This window comes from Tupaia chinensis, unplaced genomic scaffold (assembly GCF_000334495.1).
Source record: "Tupaia chinensis unplaced genomic scaffold, TupChi_1.0 Scaffold000119_2, whole genome shotgun sequence".
NCBI lineage: Eukaryota > Metazoa > Chordata > Mammalia > Scandentia > Tupaiidae > Tupaia > Tupaia belangeri.
Window position 1 is genome coordinate 3115806 of NW_006159586.1, and position 16905 is coordinate 3132710.

Consider the following 16905-nt stretch of genomic DNA (forward strand, 5'->3'; position numbering starts at 1 on the left):
GGCACTGGATTCCCACGTGGCTGACAGCGTTTCGAGTCCTGGACCTGGTGGCTTGCTTTCTCACTTTCCCTCTGTCTTGCTCTGTCCCTGTTTGGTCAAATTAAAAAATAAGTAAATAAATAAAGTTATATGAAAATCACATCAGGTGCATGTGTGTGAATACCCAAAGTCCTTGGAGGAGAAAGGAATGTAGTGTGGTCATCCCCTCTCAGGGCTAATTTTTCACTTTCCTCTCAGTCACTGGCAAATGCATGCACCCTATGGAAAAAACCTTTAAAAAATAAAAAAATTAAAAAAAAAAAAGGAAAAAAACCAGATTAGCTGCAAGTCAGAAGACATAAATCTTACAATAGCATGGATTCTGGTCCCAGATTTGCCATGGGCGGGGCAAGTCACTTTCTCATCCCTCAGTTCCATCTAATGTAAACTGAATGGGCTCTCTGGGGAAGGAACACATCACTCACCTCGGCTAAGCACTGGAGGAAGTGTATACAAAATGGGTAAGAAGAAAGCAGCTAAAATGTCAATGAATTCCTAAACGCTAATTGGTCTATTGCATCAGTGTGGAAAGCCAGAGCCACAGATGTGGTGGAGTCTGCACGCACTCGAAATTTCACTCTTCTCCCCCAGCCTCTCCAAGGTGCTTGGGGCCAAGGCAGGAGACTGAAGAGAGCACCTCCATCTGCGATTTGGAAACCCCTGATCTAGACATTCGTGGGTACTACTTGCCGGGACTAGCGCAAAGGATGCAAGTAGAGAGGAGATGATGGAGATGGAAACTTAGGCTGAAACTCTGGAGCTGCTATTTAAAGTTTTGAATATCTACAGTTTAAAAAAATAACTAAAGGAAGACATTTTCTACAGGTACAATACATAGCGCAAAGCCATACAAATTAAAAATATTTGAGGAGGAGAAGTGATTGTGGTGTGGCCATCCCTGCTGGGAGGGAGGTGATTTCTCACTTTTTCTCTCTCTCTGTGTTGAGTGCACATGCCCCATGACAAAACAAACAAACAAACAAACAAACAAAACAAAACAAAACAAAACAACCTGGGACCAGCAGATGGCGTAATGGCTATATTGCTGGACTCCCATGTAGTTGACCACGGTTCAAGTCCTGGACCTGGTGGCTTAAACTCATGCTGGGCACATGTGTGTGCATACCCAAGATCCTGAGAGGAGAATGGAGAAGAAAGGATTGTGGCATGGCCATCCTCCCGGAGGCTGATTTCTCGCTTCCGGTCTCTGTCTCTCTCTGTCTTGTTGGTGAGTGCATGCACCCTATAGCAAAAAGAAAAAAAAAAAATCTTAGAAATGGTACCACAGATAGATGGAAATTGGAAAATAAATAAATAAATAAATAAAGACTCCAGAAGCATATTCATGTATATGTGGAAATACCAGCAGGGATAAGTACTGAAACACTGCTACTACAAACAAAACAGAGTATCTTTCTTTCTTTCCTTTCATTACTATTAATTTTTTAAAGTTTTTTTTTTGTCATGGGTTTTATTTATTATTATTTTTTTCAGGTTTTTTGTCATGGGGCATATGTATCCCCTGGAGAGAGACAGAGAAGGGGGAGAGGGGGAGAAATCATCTCCCGGGGGTAATGGTCATGGCCATACCATGATCCCTTCTCCTGGGATTCTGGGCACATACAAGCGCCTGGTGTGATTTTCAAGTCGGGTCCAAGATTTGAACTTTGGTTGGCTATGTGGGAATCCAGCACCTTAACCACCATGGCACCATTTGGTCCCAGAATATATTTCTAATTCAACAAAGAATTCTAAAAGATTAAATATTAAAATGTAAAAATCATTTTGAAAGGGGTATGGGTCGTGTGCCATGACCTGGAAACCTCATGCTGCAAGTTGATAGTTAATGTAAGAGCATTGGGAGGTGGAGTCCAGAGAGAGGTGCTAGGGAGATAGGAGAGGGATCCCTCTGGAACAATTTATGCTGATGAATTAGTTCCCAAGAGAGTGATTTGTCAAAAAAGCAAGTCAGTTGCCTGCAGGCTTTTCTCTGTGCACACAGATCTTCCTTTCCACTTCTTCCCAGCCAGATGTTGGCCTCATACCGTTGGACTTTTCAGCCATCAAAACTGTAAGCCAAGGAAACCTCTTTTCTTTATAAATCACCCAGTTTCAGGTGTTCTGTTATGGCAACAAAAGCAGTCTAAGACATCCATAAATGGAGGAAAGCTGAATGATGACTAAGAAAAATACTAGCGCCATATGGCACAAAGAACAAAACTATTAATATGTGAAGCAATATAAATCAGTAAGTACCACAGAATCAGTCCATTGGCAAAGTGCTAATGTAGCGACAGAGATGCAATCACAGGTATACCTACAGAAAACTGTACAGCCGCCAGTCGTTCAAAATCAAACAAGTAAAATTGAGATAATACACAAAACAAGCCCAAAAGAGCAGGATGAAAGAAATAATAAAAACAAAAACCTAAAAGAATAAATTAGACAATACGTAAAACCACAACAGAAGGAGTGAAGAATAAAGCAAGTTTACTAGAAGCAAAGAAAAGACAAAATGCCAATAAGAAAAAAGGGGGAAATGCACACACACGACAAAGGACAAAGCAGTCTTCTTGCCTTTAAACTATCACCTTCTCACCGTGCCCTCACATGGCCTAGCTCTGGGGGCAGGAGGCGGAAGAGAAAGCAGGATCTGGTGTTCTGTCTCTTCTACTAGACAAGGGCCTCACCCTTATGACCTTATTTAACCTTAATTGTCCCATCTCCAAATGTAGTCATATTGGGGGTTGGGGCTTCATCATGTGGACTTTGGGGAAACAAATTCAGTCCATAACACTTAGCATCAAGTGGGACCACCATAGTTCCTGATGTGTGAAGCAAACAAGGCCGCCTAGGAAGAATGCCTGCCAAAAAAAAAAAAAGAATTGGAACCTGTTTCAGCCTCTAGAGCTAACTTCCATTCATAATAAATAAGAAGGACCGAGAACAAGTTAACTAACAATAAAAGGAAACAAAAGGACAGACTCGAATGTGTAAGATTCTATAGGATAAATGTTTCAGTTTCTGCAACATGACAATGAATGGGGAAAAAAGAGGGGGACTGCTTTCTCTATTTTTAAAAAAATAATTATTTAATTTTATTTATTATTATGTTTTTACCCTGAATGAAAGACTTAATACTATTGGGACCAGCATTTGGCGTAATGGCTGGGTTGCTGGACTCCCATGTAGTCCGCCGTGGTTCGAGTCCTAGACCCAGTGGCTTAAATTCACGCCAGGCGCAAGTGCGTGTGGGCCCAAGATCCCGAGAGGAGAATGGAGGAGAAGGGATTGTGGTGTGGCCATCTCCCCTGGGGGGTGATTTCTCGCTTTCTGTTTCTCTGTCTCTGTCTTTCTGGTGAGTGCATACGCCCTATAGCAAAAACCTCTTCCCTACCGCCCCCTCCAAAAAAAGACTTAACACCATCACACTCTTTACAATTTTTATTTATTTTTTTAAATAATTACTTCATTTTATTTATTATTATTATTATTTTTATTTTACCAGCGAGAAAGTGAGAAAGTAAGCCTCCAGCTCTGGACTCGAACGATAGTTGGCCATTTGGGAGCCTTAACCATGCCACCTGCCAGTCCCAGGACTGCTCTATATAAAAAGAGACTTTGGGAGACATAACAACCAAATACATTAATTTTATTTGGTTCCTAATCTTAGCACATTGCCAATGGCCATTTTTCAGGAGAAATCTGATTGTGCAGTGCATCAGATTATACCTAGGAAATATTATCACTTTTGTTAGGTGTGATAATGATGTGATTATGAAAGAAAACATTGTCCGAGATATATTCCAAAGTACCAAGGAGTAGAATGATAGAATTTACTTTTAAATGACTCAGCAAAGAAAAAAATTGATATCAGATAAAGAACATATGACAAAATGTAAACATAGAACCTAAGCAACGGACATACCGGGGATTCATTAAACTGCGTTTGTGTGTGTTTAAACTTCTTTTCATAATAAACTTTTTTTTCAAATTGAATAATGCACAGTATGTATTTGAAGGAGAAAAAAAGATGTGATCATCATATAAATTGTTTTTGTTTTTTTTTAAGAGAGATTTTTTGCTATAGTGAGTATGTGTTCACTGGAGAGACAGAGAGAGACAGAAAGCAAGAAATCACCCCCAAGGGAAGATGGCCAAGCCACAATCCCTTCTTCTCTATTCTCCTCTTGGGATTTTGAAGATGCACTCCCATGTACCCAGCATGAGTTTTAAGCTGCCAGGTCTGGGACTTGAATGGTGGTCAAGTATGTGGGAATCCCGTGACCTAAGTATTATGCCATATGCTGGTCCCCAGCTTATAGATTTTAAAAGAAATTAGAGAAAAGTCGATAGCCACCTTTCATTTAATAATTTGTTTGAGAAAGGAGAAAGGCGATTCCTGACAACTCAGTAGAAAAAATACACAATGGGCACAAACACACCTTTCATAAAAGAGAAAACCACTAGCATATGTTCAACTTGGCTTGTAGTTTTAAAATGCTCATTAAAATTATAATGTTAATTTTTTTTGCCTATAAATTGATAAAAATAACAAATAACTAATTCTTAGTGCTGTCAGGAAGAAAGGAAATGTGCATTTTCAAGGGACTCCTGATGGAAATATACTCTGAAACCACTTTTCTGGGGATCATTTGATAAATGTGTACTAAAAGCCTTAAAAAAAATGAGGACTTTTTATTCTGGTAATTCTCATGTTCAAGATTTATTCTTATGAAATTATTAAGAGTGGGCCTAAGAATTTACTCTTACAGATGTTTATTGTATAATAAAAATTTTTGATCATCCCAGAAGTAGTTTTCCACTACTCCCACTGCTGTAACTACCACATACAATGGCTTGAAAGAGCACAGAATATATCAGCTCATAGTTGTGCAGACATTCAGGTAGACTTGGTGTTAGGGTCCCAGGAGGCCAAAATCAAGGTGTGATCAGGGCAGGGATCTTATCTTAAGGCTCTGGGAGAGAATCCATTCCAAATTCACTATGTTGTTGGCAGCATTCAACTCCTTGTGGCTGCAGAGCTCAGTTCCTGGTTTTCTTGTGGGTGTCAGCCAGGAGCCTCTGCCAGCAACTTTAGGACACCTGCATTTCCTCATCCATTGCCCCTTCCATCTTCAAACCAGCCAACAACATGTCAAATCCCACTCAGCTTTCAATCTCTCCAAGGTCCCCTTGTAAACACTTCTGCTTCAGATGGAGAAAGTGGAGAAAGCCCTTTGCTTCTAAAGGTTCAAATGTTTAGATTGGGCCCACCTGGAAAAAAACAGCTAATTTCTCTATTTTAAGGTCCATAACCTTAATTATATTTGCAAAGCCTCTTCTGTTATGTAATTTCATATAACCACAGGTTCTGGTGATAGGATGTGGACACATTTATTAGAGTCCATCATTCATTCTGTCTACCACAATCCCAAATGTCCAACAGTAAATAATCAGATGAATTATAATACATCTGAACATAGGAATACTACTGAAGCTTTTTTTTTTTTTTTTTTTTTTTTTTTGAGAGAGATTTTTACAATAGGACGCACATGCTTGCCAGAGAGACAGGAAGTGAGAAATCACCCTCCAGGGGGAATAGCAACACCACAATCCCTTTTTCTCCATGCTTCTCATGGGATTTTTGGTATGCATGCACAGACACCCAAGCATGAGTTTTAAGCCGCAAGATTGGGACTTGAATTGCAGTTGACTGTGTGGGAGTCCAGCAATGTAACCATTATGCCATCTGCTGGTCCCACCATCAAAGCTGTTAAAACAATGTAACTTTTGGCCAGCAGGTGGTGTGGTGGTTAGGCCCTAGACTCCCATATGGCCAACGACAGATCCAGCCCCAGACCAGGCAGCTTGAAAATCACGCTGTGTGTGTGTGTGTGTGTGTGCGCATGCACACGAGTGCCCAAAATCCTAAGAGGAGAAAGGAGGAAAAGAGATTGCAGGGAGGCCAGCCCCACTAGGAGGTGATTTCTCACTTTCCCCCTGTCTCTTGGATGAGCTAGCATAAGCACCTTATGGCAAAACCTAAAATAAAAGGAACTTTGAATTGTATAAAAAAAAGGATGGATAAGAAAACAGAGGTGAATAGGTAGTGATAAAGCAAGTTTAGTAAAACGTTAATTGGAAAAACTGCGTGGTGGGTATAGGGCACTCACTATAAAATTTTTCAACATTTTTTAATAAAACATTGGGGAGAAAAAAAAAAAAAACCTAGTTAGCCCAATGATCTTCCAAAACTCTCCTTCCCCATCAGGGTATCAATAGCATTCAAACTTCGTTAGGTGAAAACTAGGCATCTGTGAGGATATTTCTTTTTTTTCTTTCTTTCTTTTTTTTTTTTGGAGAAGTTTTCACTATAGGGCATGTGCGCTCGCCAGACAGACAGAGAGAGACATAGAGACAGAAAGCGAGAAATCACCCCCCAGGGGGGATGGTCACGCCACAATCCCCTTTCCTCCATTCTCCTCTCGGGATCTTGGGCATGCACGCACACGCGCCCGGTGTGAGTTTTAAGCCACCGGGTCCGGGACGCGAACTGCGGTCGACTACGTGGGAGTTCAACGACATAGCCATTAAGCTAACTGCTGGTTCCCGAGGATATTTCTAACAAGGCAGTAGGAAGTAAACTTTTGCAAATGGTTAATAAGGTGATTAATTCTCAAACAGCTTTAAATATTACTCTATTTTATTTTTAAAAATAATTGGCAAAGTAAAACAGAAACGCAATAAAATAGAATGCATATTTGGTTAATGAAAAACCAAGTAACAGCTTATGCTTGAGGCATTTTTTTATTTTCAAAAGGGAAGTTTTTCCTTTAAAATCATTAATACATAAAACTAATACTGTCTTGATTCACTTCCTTCTAGATGACAAGAAACAAATCTACCTCACAGTTGAACAAAATTTGGCAAAACAGATTCTCAGTTGATTGAAGCAGATAGTGAAATGAATATAAAACCATCACGAAAAAGGATGATTTCAAAAACATTATGCCATCTGGCGCTGACCTAAGCACTGAGAACAGATACCGAGGATATCTGCTAAAATAAAGGTGAGCGGGACCAGGTAATGGTGTGATGCTTACGTTGCTGGACTCTCACGTGGCCAAACAAGGTTCGAGTCCTGGATCTGGTAGCTTGAAACACGCCAACTGCGTGTGTGTGCGTGCCTAAAATCCAGAGAGGGTAAGGGATTATGGCGTGGCCATTCCTCGGGGGTTGGGGAGGTGATTTTTTGCTTTCTGTCTCTCTGTCTCTCCAGCGAGCGCACAGCTCTATAGCAAAAATCTCTCCAAAGTAATTAATTAATTGCCCTTAATTTCACTTTGGAGTTAAAAAATCCAGTCCAGTTTCATAAAGCAGAAATACGTCAAAAACAATTCTTTCAGGACATGTAAGGAATTTAACATGAAAAAAGTTATTTTCACTTGGAAATACTATGACAAATATAACTGAGGAATGTTGAACCTCACTGAGGTTACCAAAAACTATGTTTATGAATTCAAATCAGGGTAACTACTCTGTATGTTAAACTACCCAGTTTTATGAAAATGGACCAGGGGTATGTACAGGAGAGAGACATCTATGGCAGAGCAGTCACCCAGGCTCTGGGGACAGCCTGACGTTAGCCTCTGAATCTCTGTTCCACAATTTGTTGCCTAAGTGACCTTGGGCAGATTCTAAACCTAGATTTCTTTATCAGAGGAACTATTACAGTATATACAAAACACTAATCCCAATGTCTAATACAGAGTAGCAGCTCAAGAAGCCAGTAAAAGCAGAAGTCATAAGGAAAGTTTCTTATGAGGGTTCTTCAAAAAGTTTATGGAAGATGTGTATTATGAAAAAATTATGCACAGATTTCAGTATTTTGTGCACCAAAATGAACTTGCACTTAATTCTATTTTTCCACAAACTTTAAGTCCTCTCCTATTTGAGAGGTGTATTAATTCCATCATGCAAAAAATAAACTGCACTTTTTCCAACTTACATTTTAATGTCTACTTATAGAGAAGTGCTCCTATGATGCTTAAATCTGAATTTTAGAATATTTATGTACATTACAATTAAATGCTCTGAGATGTGAACCTTTTTACTAAGAACTATTTTTTAATTTAATTTTATTTATTCAACCATTTAATTTAACTTGACCCCCCCACACACACACACACGCACATGCACAGGGAGAGAGAGAGAGAGAGAGAGAAAGTGAGAAAGCGAGCCACCAGGTCCAGGAGTTGAACCGTGGTTGGCCATGTGGGAGTGTTAAGAGCCTTAACCACCATGCCACCTGCTAGGCCTGAGCTGCAAATCTTAAATCTTTAAGAATCTAAATACTATCATTCCACTGAACAGTTAATTTCCTTAGGAAATATTTCAAATATTAAAAAATTGTAATTAACAAATATTATCAAATTTTCCAAGTCTAATGCTAAAATACAGGTGACCCCTGACTGAAGACAGCTTGATTTGAAACCCACTGCATTATATTATAAATACAATCCATAATAATGACCTACAGTTGTATTTAAAGTTGCCTAATGAATGGAACCAATGTCTACTTTTTGTCCAAACAACTGCAACTGCTCACAATTCAGTTGAGGTCAATGTCAATGAAGGTGACTCAGTCCACTGTTACGATGACAGCGAGGGATCACTGAAGTTGTCATGGAAACTGGCAACTGCCTAGCAATTACCATTCAAAAACTTTGGACTGTATTAAATTTACAATTTATCTTTTTGCAACAGAACTGAATTCAATAAGCAGTTTGAAGGTTTTTAGAGGAATAAAGAATGCTTACTATATAGCAAGTTACACCGACGGGATGTCTTCTGTCCAAATGCCATTGGATTTTTATTTCTAAAGATACCTATCTTTATATATTTTTGTAGATAGACAGATAGATAGATAGGTATACATTATTTATATTTTCCAAGTTTTAGGTGTTTGGATGATACGGTTATAAAATACAAAATTTTCAGTTGCTGTAATCTGTTTTTGTAATATAAAATTAGTTTGGGGGAGGACAGAATTTAATATATGCAACATTTGTAAGGCTCTGACCTAAAAGAGCTTAACTTAGGATCATATTCTAGCAATCCATGAAGTCATCATTTTAGGGGCTGCCTCTCATTTTGTTATATGGTGCCAGTTTCTTTTTGTTGTTGTTGTTTTGTTTTGAAAACAAGTTCTGGCAAGTTTTATTAAAGAAAAATGTTGCATGGTTTACTTTTCACCGGTCTGTTCCGGCATGCTTCTAATGATATCGAAATCCCCTGGATCGATGATAGCCAGTGTGCATACTCTGTAGTATTTTCCACATGCTGTGCCCAATTCGATATTATTTCCACTGTAGTGATCGACACCAGTTTTGGCCAATATGTCATGGCACTCTATTTCGAATTTCTTCAAAGCTGGAAAGTTGGCGAGGATGACCAACTTGGTTTTGCCTTCTCTGGTCATCTTCAGAGTCTGCTTGTACCCCAGCTCGTTCTTCCCACTTTTCCTAGCAAGTTGGAGCCTAGAGGTGATCGACTCCAGCAACTTTTTCGTCGTCTTTGTGGCCATCATCTTCTTGCCTTACGTGTGGGAAGGCCCCTAACTAGCCGGGAAGCAATAAAGGGATGGTACGAATTTCTCTGGGAGAGGCAGATGCCTGGTTTTATCTGCTTGACATTTTTTTCTAGGAAGAAGGTTTTAGAAAGAACTATCAACACGGGAACCAGCAGTTAGCATAATGGCTATGTCGCTGGACTCCCACGTAGTTGACTGCGGTTCGCGTCCCGGACCCGGTGGCTTAAAATTCACGCTGGGTGCGTGTGCATGCATGCCCAAGATCCCGAGAGGAGAATGGAAGAGAAGGGATTGTGGAGTGGCCATTCCCCCTGGGGGGTGATTTTTCGCTTTCGGTCTCTCTGTCTCTCTCTCTCTCTGTCTGGCGAGTGCACGCACCCTATAGCGAAAACCTCTCCAAAAAAAAAAAAAAAAAAAAGAAAGAAAGAACTCTCGACACAGAAAATAAATTAAAAGAGAAAACAAACTGTGTGTGTGTGTGCATGTGTATGTGTGTGTGTGTGTGCGCATGTGCATGCATGTGTGCGTGTGAGTGTTTTAACTACCAGAGGGCATGTTTCCTCATCAGAGACAGACAGAAAGGGAGAGGGAAAAAGCATTCCCACCCCGGGGCACGGTTGCGCTGCAATCCCTTTTCCACCATTTCTCCAATTCTGTTGGGATTTGGGGCACTTGCACATAAGTGTCTGTATGTTTTTCAAGCTACCGGGGCCTGGTTTCAAACTGCTGTCAGTCATGTGAGATCTGACTCTCTTAACCACTAGGCTATATAGATTCTGCCTGAAAATAAACTTAGTGTAGCACAAAGGAAATCTTCCTTTGGGGTAAAGAAAAATAATGAGGAAATTAGGGAAAAATTCTACTAAAGGAGTATCCTCAGTCAAAATTTACTTGGCATGTGGATGTGATGTCCCCCTGCCCCTTCCTTTCCTCTATTCTACTTCTTTAGTCTACTCCCATCAATTTGGGGAGAAGAAAGATGATCTGTTAAAAGATCTGTTAAAAGTATAAAATGCAAGTAAAAGACATTTTATAGTAATGAATATACTGTAACAAGAAAACCTTCAAGTACCAATGCCAGCCAAGCTAAAATTCATTTGGTAGTCTTTCTCATCAAAGTACAGTAACTATAATACGAAGTGTGATATAAGGAAGATGAGGCTTTTCCTACAATGCATGGCTCCTTAAAATATTTGTGATTGGGACCAGTAGTTAGCGTAATGGCTATGTCGCTGGACTCCCACGTAGTCGACTGTGGTTCGTGTCCCGGACCCGGTGGCTTAAACTCACGCCAGGCGCGTGTGCGTGCGTGCCCAAGATCCTGAGAGGAGAATGGAGGAGAAGGGATTGTGGCGTGGCCATCCCCCCGGGGGATGATTTCTTGCTTTTTGTCTCTCTGTCTCTCTCTGTCTGTCTGGCTATAGCACACACTCAATAGCAAAACCTCTCCAAAAAAAAAAAAAGAAACAAAATATTTGTGATGACACTGCTATTACCAGGATGCATTGGCGTGCCACAGCATGCCCTCTTTTCTGGTGGAAATGACAGTACACATCTCCTTCCTGTACCTACTTCATGGTAGTGTCATGAGGATGGAATTAGTCAAACAAAGCAGTCAGAACAGAGCCTGGCACTTGGCCGGCAGTAACAGAATGCTTTCAGAGCCCTGTCCTGGGGAAATGGACACACCACCAGACTGGCAAAGAGCTCAGTTCTCAACATGGTTGGTTGCTCATGCAACTCCTGCAACCTCTCTGGGTGGAATTTCTCTCTTGCTAAGTAGAAAAATGATGCCTGTGTACCCTGTAAAGTTATGAGCACTGACTGATGTGAAAATGACTTGTTAACTGTAAATGCTACAGAAATGTATAATCAGCCCTGTCAATAAAACTGAACTTTTGCCTTTGACTCTAGAAATCCTGCCATTCCCTAATTGTGTCTGAATATTAAGAAACAGCAAGAAGGTTAGTTAATTTGGGATCAGATAAAGGAAGTGGTCACAGTTCTTGGTCAGCTGTCCTGTAGTTTATAAATAAGAAACAGGCAGTTCCGGTTATTCTTTAAAGGTAAACCAGGTTTTCTCTAAGAGTCAAAGTCAGACATTATTAGACAGCTCAAGAGGGATAGGCAGAACACGCTACCTTACACATCAACCACAGAGGTCGGCTACTACAGAAAGCCTTTTAAATAAATATCATTCTTTTTTTTTTTTTTTCCCTGAAGGTTTTGCCATAGAGCAAGTGTGCTCACCAGAGGGAGAAAGAGAAAGTGAGAAATCACCCCCCAAGGGGGGATGGCCACCTTACAATCCCTTCTCCATTCTCTCAGGATTTTGGGCACACACGCACACATGCTTGGTGTGATTTTCAAGCCACGGGGTCCCCAGGGCTTGAACCACAGTCATACATGTGGGAGTCCAGCACCTTAACCACCATGCCACCTGCGGCCCTAAACATCATTCATTTAAACTTTAGCAAGGGACCTAAAAGTACATAGAAGCAAGAATAGAAAAACCTCTAATACATTTCTTTGTCAAAGCCACTGATCCATTAAAACTTTCCTGAAAATCCCTGGTTTTATCAAGAAATTGCACTGGGAATTAGGTGAAGAACTCATACAGTCAGAGAAAAGGAAAAGGATGGCAGAAAACCAATTTTAGTAATTTAATTGCCTTTGGAATAAAAATGTCTCTCCAAGCACATTTTTTAGGAAGCAGTTTTTCTCCTATGTATTTGATTTCTATATAAAAAACATGTTGTGACATTATTTGAACTAATTTACTGGTTATTATCTAATAGTTACTGCTAACTCTAACCCTTTGGTGTGTCAACAAGCCAAAAAAAGAATGATTATAACCTTTTTAATGGCTTCAACTTTATGTCAATTAAAATGGTAGCAAATTGAATGAGGAATCAGACATGTTGAGCAAAAAGAATAAGAAAACTGAAAGAGAGACAAAGACGCAGAGGGAGTAATTAAAAATGTATTAACTGCACACGCACAAAACCACTGGTATGAACTGCATTTTTACAAAAGATCTCAAAATGGTTGCTATCTGAATATTCTCTGCACCTTCTAAGAACTCTGGTAACATGGATACAGAACACCTACACAGTATTCTACGTTTCACTGTAATTTACTGGCCTTTTAAGTCTGGTTCAAAGAAATCTAAGCAGGTGGGAAAGTTTTATTAACTCCTTCAGGTTATCAGGCTAATTGATGCTATTTTTTTTAAAATGTTGTTTGGTATAAAAGAAAATAAAATTTAAAAAAAATAAAAAATGTTGTTTGTTTGTTTTTTTGCTATAGGTTATGTGCACTCACCAAGAGAGAGAGAAAGAGAGAGAGAGAGGAAGTGAGAAATTACCCCCCTTGGGAAGATGGCCACAACACAATCCCTTCTCCATTCTCCTCTTGGGATTTTGGGCATGCACGCACACGCACCTAGTGTGAGTTTCAAGTCGTTGGGTCCAAGACCCAGAATTGCATAGCCAGCCATGTAGGATGCAGTGCCCTAACCTCCATGCCACCTGCTGGCCCTATTTGATGCAATTGATCATTGTCCCGATAGCTACCAATTAGCTAACATAATGTCCAGATAAATGTCATTCATAGAATAAATACCCAGTGATTGATTTTATGAAAAGATCCTATACTAGGTAGAGCTTAGAGACCAGAAGGGAGGACTGTGAATTATGGGAAATGCTATGAAGGTAGAGAAAAGGTTGGATAAATAAATATAATTTAGACTGAGACCTGAATAAGAAGCAAAGGAAGTAACCCATTTAAGATTTATTATAATACATTCAAGAATTCCAATAAAAAAGAGAATAAATAATAATGACAACGGTCTGAAAAACAAAGAAAAGCTATTTGATGATAATGATGTGGATAGTAATGTCTTTGTCTTGACTGATAAGCATGAAAATCGTGCTGGAAAAAGAAATGTTATACACTGTAAAGATATATGTGATTAAATGAACATAACATGTATATATTCTAGTCCAGTGTTGTTTTAGTACACTGTGTTGCTAATAAGAGAAATATCCAAGTTCAGCTGACTTGTAAAGAATAGAGAGTATGGGGCCAGCAAGTGTCATGGTGGATAGGGGCGCAGGATTCCCACACAGCCCACTGCAGTTTGAGTCCTGGATCTAGTGGCTTGCTTTCTCACTCTCCCCTTCTCTCTCTCTCTGGTCAAATGAGAAATAATAATAATAATAAAATGGAATTTAAGAATAATTCTTAAAAAAAAAAAAAAAAAAGAATAGAGAGTTAGCTCATGATTTGGGAAGTCCAAAGTCAAGCGGCTGCATGTAGTGAGGTTCTTCTTATTGATGGGGGTGGGGGGATTCTCTGAAAAGTCCTAAGGTAGCACAGGACTTCACATGGTGAGACAGAGACAGAGCAAATATGTATGCCCACGCGTCTCTATGTGCCTCTTATAAAGCTACAAGAAATCAATCATGGAGCCCCACCCAATTTCAATGAGGTCCCCAAAGCCCTAACTTTCAACACCATAACTGGGTTATGTCTATGTCCTCTGAACACCATTACAGTGGCTCATCAAATCTCACCATATGAACTTATGGGGGACATATGCAAATCATGACAACTATCATTAGAGATTTCCAATTAAACGAGGAAGAATACCAGAAGTAGGAGAAAATGCCTAATTGTGAAATGCATAATGTATAAGCAGTTTTTGCCAATCTCTCCTGGATTATCAAAAATAGACCATGCCTTATAGAATGAGGGTGCTAATGACTTCAGTTTTGAAAACCATGCCAAATATTTATTTTGCAAGAGAGTCTGCTTTCTTGCTCTCATTTTTCTTTTTCCTAAACTTTTGTTTTAATTTCAATTTTTATTAAAGTAACAAAAGAGCATACTTAAAATGCAAACTTACCTGTTATTATTACCACTAGACTTAGAAAGAAAAGAGGCCCAGCCTCTGTGGTGCATTTGGTGGTGTACTAGACTGCAGAGACAGAGCCACATACCGACTGGTTTGAGTCCCCTGTCTGGTTGGTCTGAAACATGCGGGGTGCACATTCATGGATCCAGGATTCTGGGGAGGTGAAAGACTGGAGGAAGGCAATCACAGGGCGACCTAGGCCCTGTAGAGGGTGCCCCTCTTTCCCCCTCTCTTGTGTACATACACTATCATAACAACAGAGCAGTCCTCTGATTCATTCTTTTGCTTCCCCAATAACAAATATCTAGAGGCAAATAATTTGCACAATTTCAGCTATTTCTTCCAACATTTATCTTCGTATTATGAAATAATATTATATACTGATGGGCCAGCAGGTGGTGTGGAGGTTAAGGCACTGGATCCCACATGGCTGACAATGGTTTGGTGGCTTGAAAATTACGTCAGGTGCTTGTGTATGCCCAAAATCCCAGAAGAGACTGGAGAAGAATGACTTACAGCATGACCAGGTGCCCTAGGGGCTGATTTCTCACTTTCCTTCTTTCTCTGTCTCTTTCTGGCAAAGTACACGTGCCCTACTCAGCAGCTTGAAAATGACGCTGGGCATGTGTGGGTTCGTACCTAGAATCCAAGGAATAGAGTGGAGGAGAAGGAATTGTGGCAAGATCATCCTCCCTGGGAGTGACTTCTCACTTTCCCTCTTACTGTCTCACGCTCACTCATGCACGTGCATGCTCTCTCGCTCCTTCTCTCTCGCGCGCGCACATGCATGGAGTCACAAGGGCCATAAGGCAAAAACGTTTAAAAAATTATGTGCTATTATTTCATTTTCAGTTATCTATTGTTTTTTTTCACTCTTAAAAAAAAGGTGCTCCCTCTTTTAAATTAACTTTAAACTACACTGAAGTTTTACTGGTTTACACAACTTTTTGTGAAACTCTCAATTTCTTCAAACACTGTATTGAAAGAGATGACTAAGTATATTGTTCTTAAGCTAAATTCTTGAAAGGAATGAATCCAAGATTTAATCAGGAATTTGACGAATAAAATCATGCTTCAATTTCATGACACTGCTTTGAGACAATGGTAGTTACTGAAATCCCCTTATATCTGAATGTCTCTCTACAAGACGAAGGAGAGAGAACAGTATATTTCATGCTTTGCTATAGAGTAAAACCTGGGACTGCGAGAGCTGAAACATTTTCCAGAAAGCCCTCTAAATTCAATTAGGCTACTCTTAACTGCACCCCACAGTCATTCCTTTTGACTGACAAACTTATTCTGTAACTCTCAGAATATGAGTAATCCTGGGCTGTTGCTTTTCCTTTTCTTACTCTCCTTTGTTTTCTCTTCCTTTCTTCCTTTGTGAGAATCTGGCATTCCCAATAGGCACGGTGGCGATCCTGCCGGCTTTCTCTTACCCCTGTGCCATTACATTTAATTTGTGTGCTTTTATAACGTTGTACTTACGCCCACAGGCTTTTGAACAATGGGCACGCATTCAATAAATCCCAGAAATAAATGACTTGATGATTGTAAGTGCTTTGAACTCAAGGGAGAGAAGGCCCTACATAAGTAATAGAATAGTAAGGACACGAGGATAAAAGATGAAAAAGAAAAAAAATCAAAAAATCATTCTAAGGCTTTTTCTGCACGCACACACACACACACACACACACACACACACACAGCTGTCATCCTTTGTTACATATCACTCATTTTTATCATTTGTATTCAGTTCTCAAAGTCTCTTTCTCTATTTTTTTATAGGAAAATGACAAACATTTGTAAAGCAAATACACATTTATACATGCTTTCAAGAAGTATTTCCTGATGGTTAAGAATACTGGAATCCCACATGGCCAACCACGGTTTGAGTCCTGGACCTGGCAGCTTGCTTTTTCACTTTTCCTCTCGCTTTCTTTCTCTCTCTCTTTCTCACTCTGTCCCTCTCTGATCAAATTAAAAGGAAAGAAAGAAAAGAAAGGATAAAAGGAAAGAAAGAAAGGATAGAAGGAAAGAAAGGAAGGATAGAAGGAAGGAAGGGAGGGAGGGAGGGAGGGAGGGAGGAAGGAAGGAAGGAAGGAAAAATAAAATAATTCTTTTTTTTAAAAAAAGTACTTCCTTTGAACCATGCTTGGGTTGATCACTCCAAGGCTTATATAATGTAAGAGACCCTTAAATCATCCTGCAAACTCATGAAGATAATTCTAGTGCTATAATGACTCTATTTGAAGTTAGCTTCCTATAACCTTGGATATTGGAATACACTTTGACTTTGGTATTTTTCAGCAGGTTTATTAAACATAATCTAAAACTGATACAGGTTTAAAGA

General features: G+C 39.7%; 1 protein-coding gene across 2 annotated transcripts in view; it reads right to left on the bottom strand.

Annotated features, from left to right (window-relative positions):
- Positions 1-16905, bottom strand: part of DYM (dymeclin) — a 445444-nt gene that overhangs the window by 106298 nt on the left and 322241 nt on the right. The gene's annotated exons all lie outside the window — the stretch shown is intronic.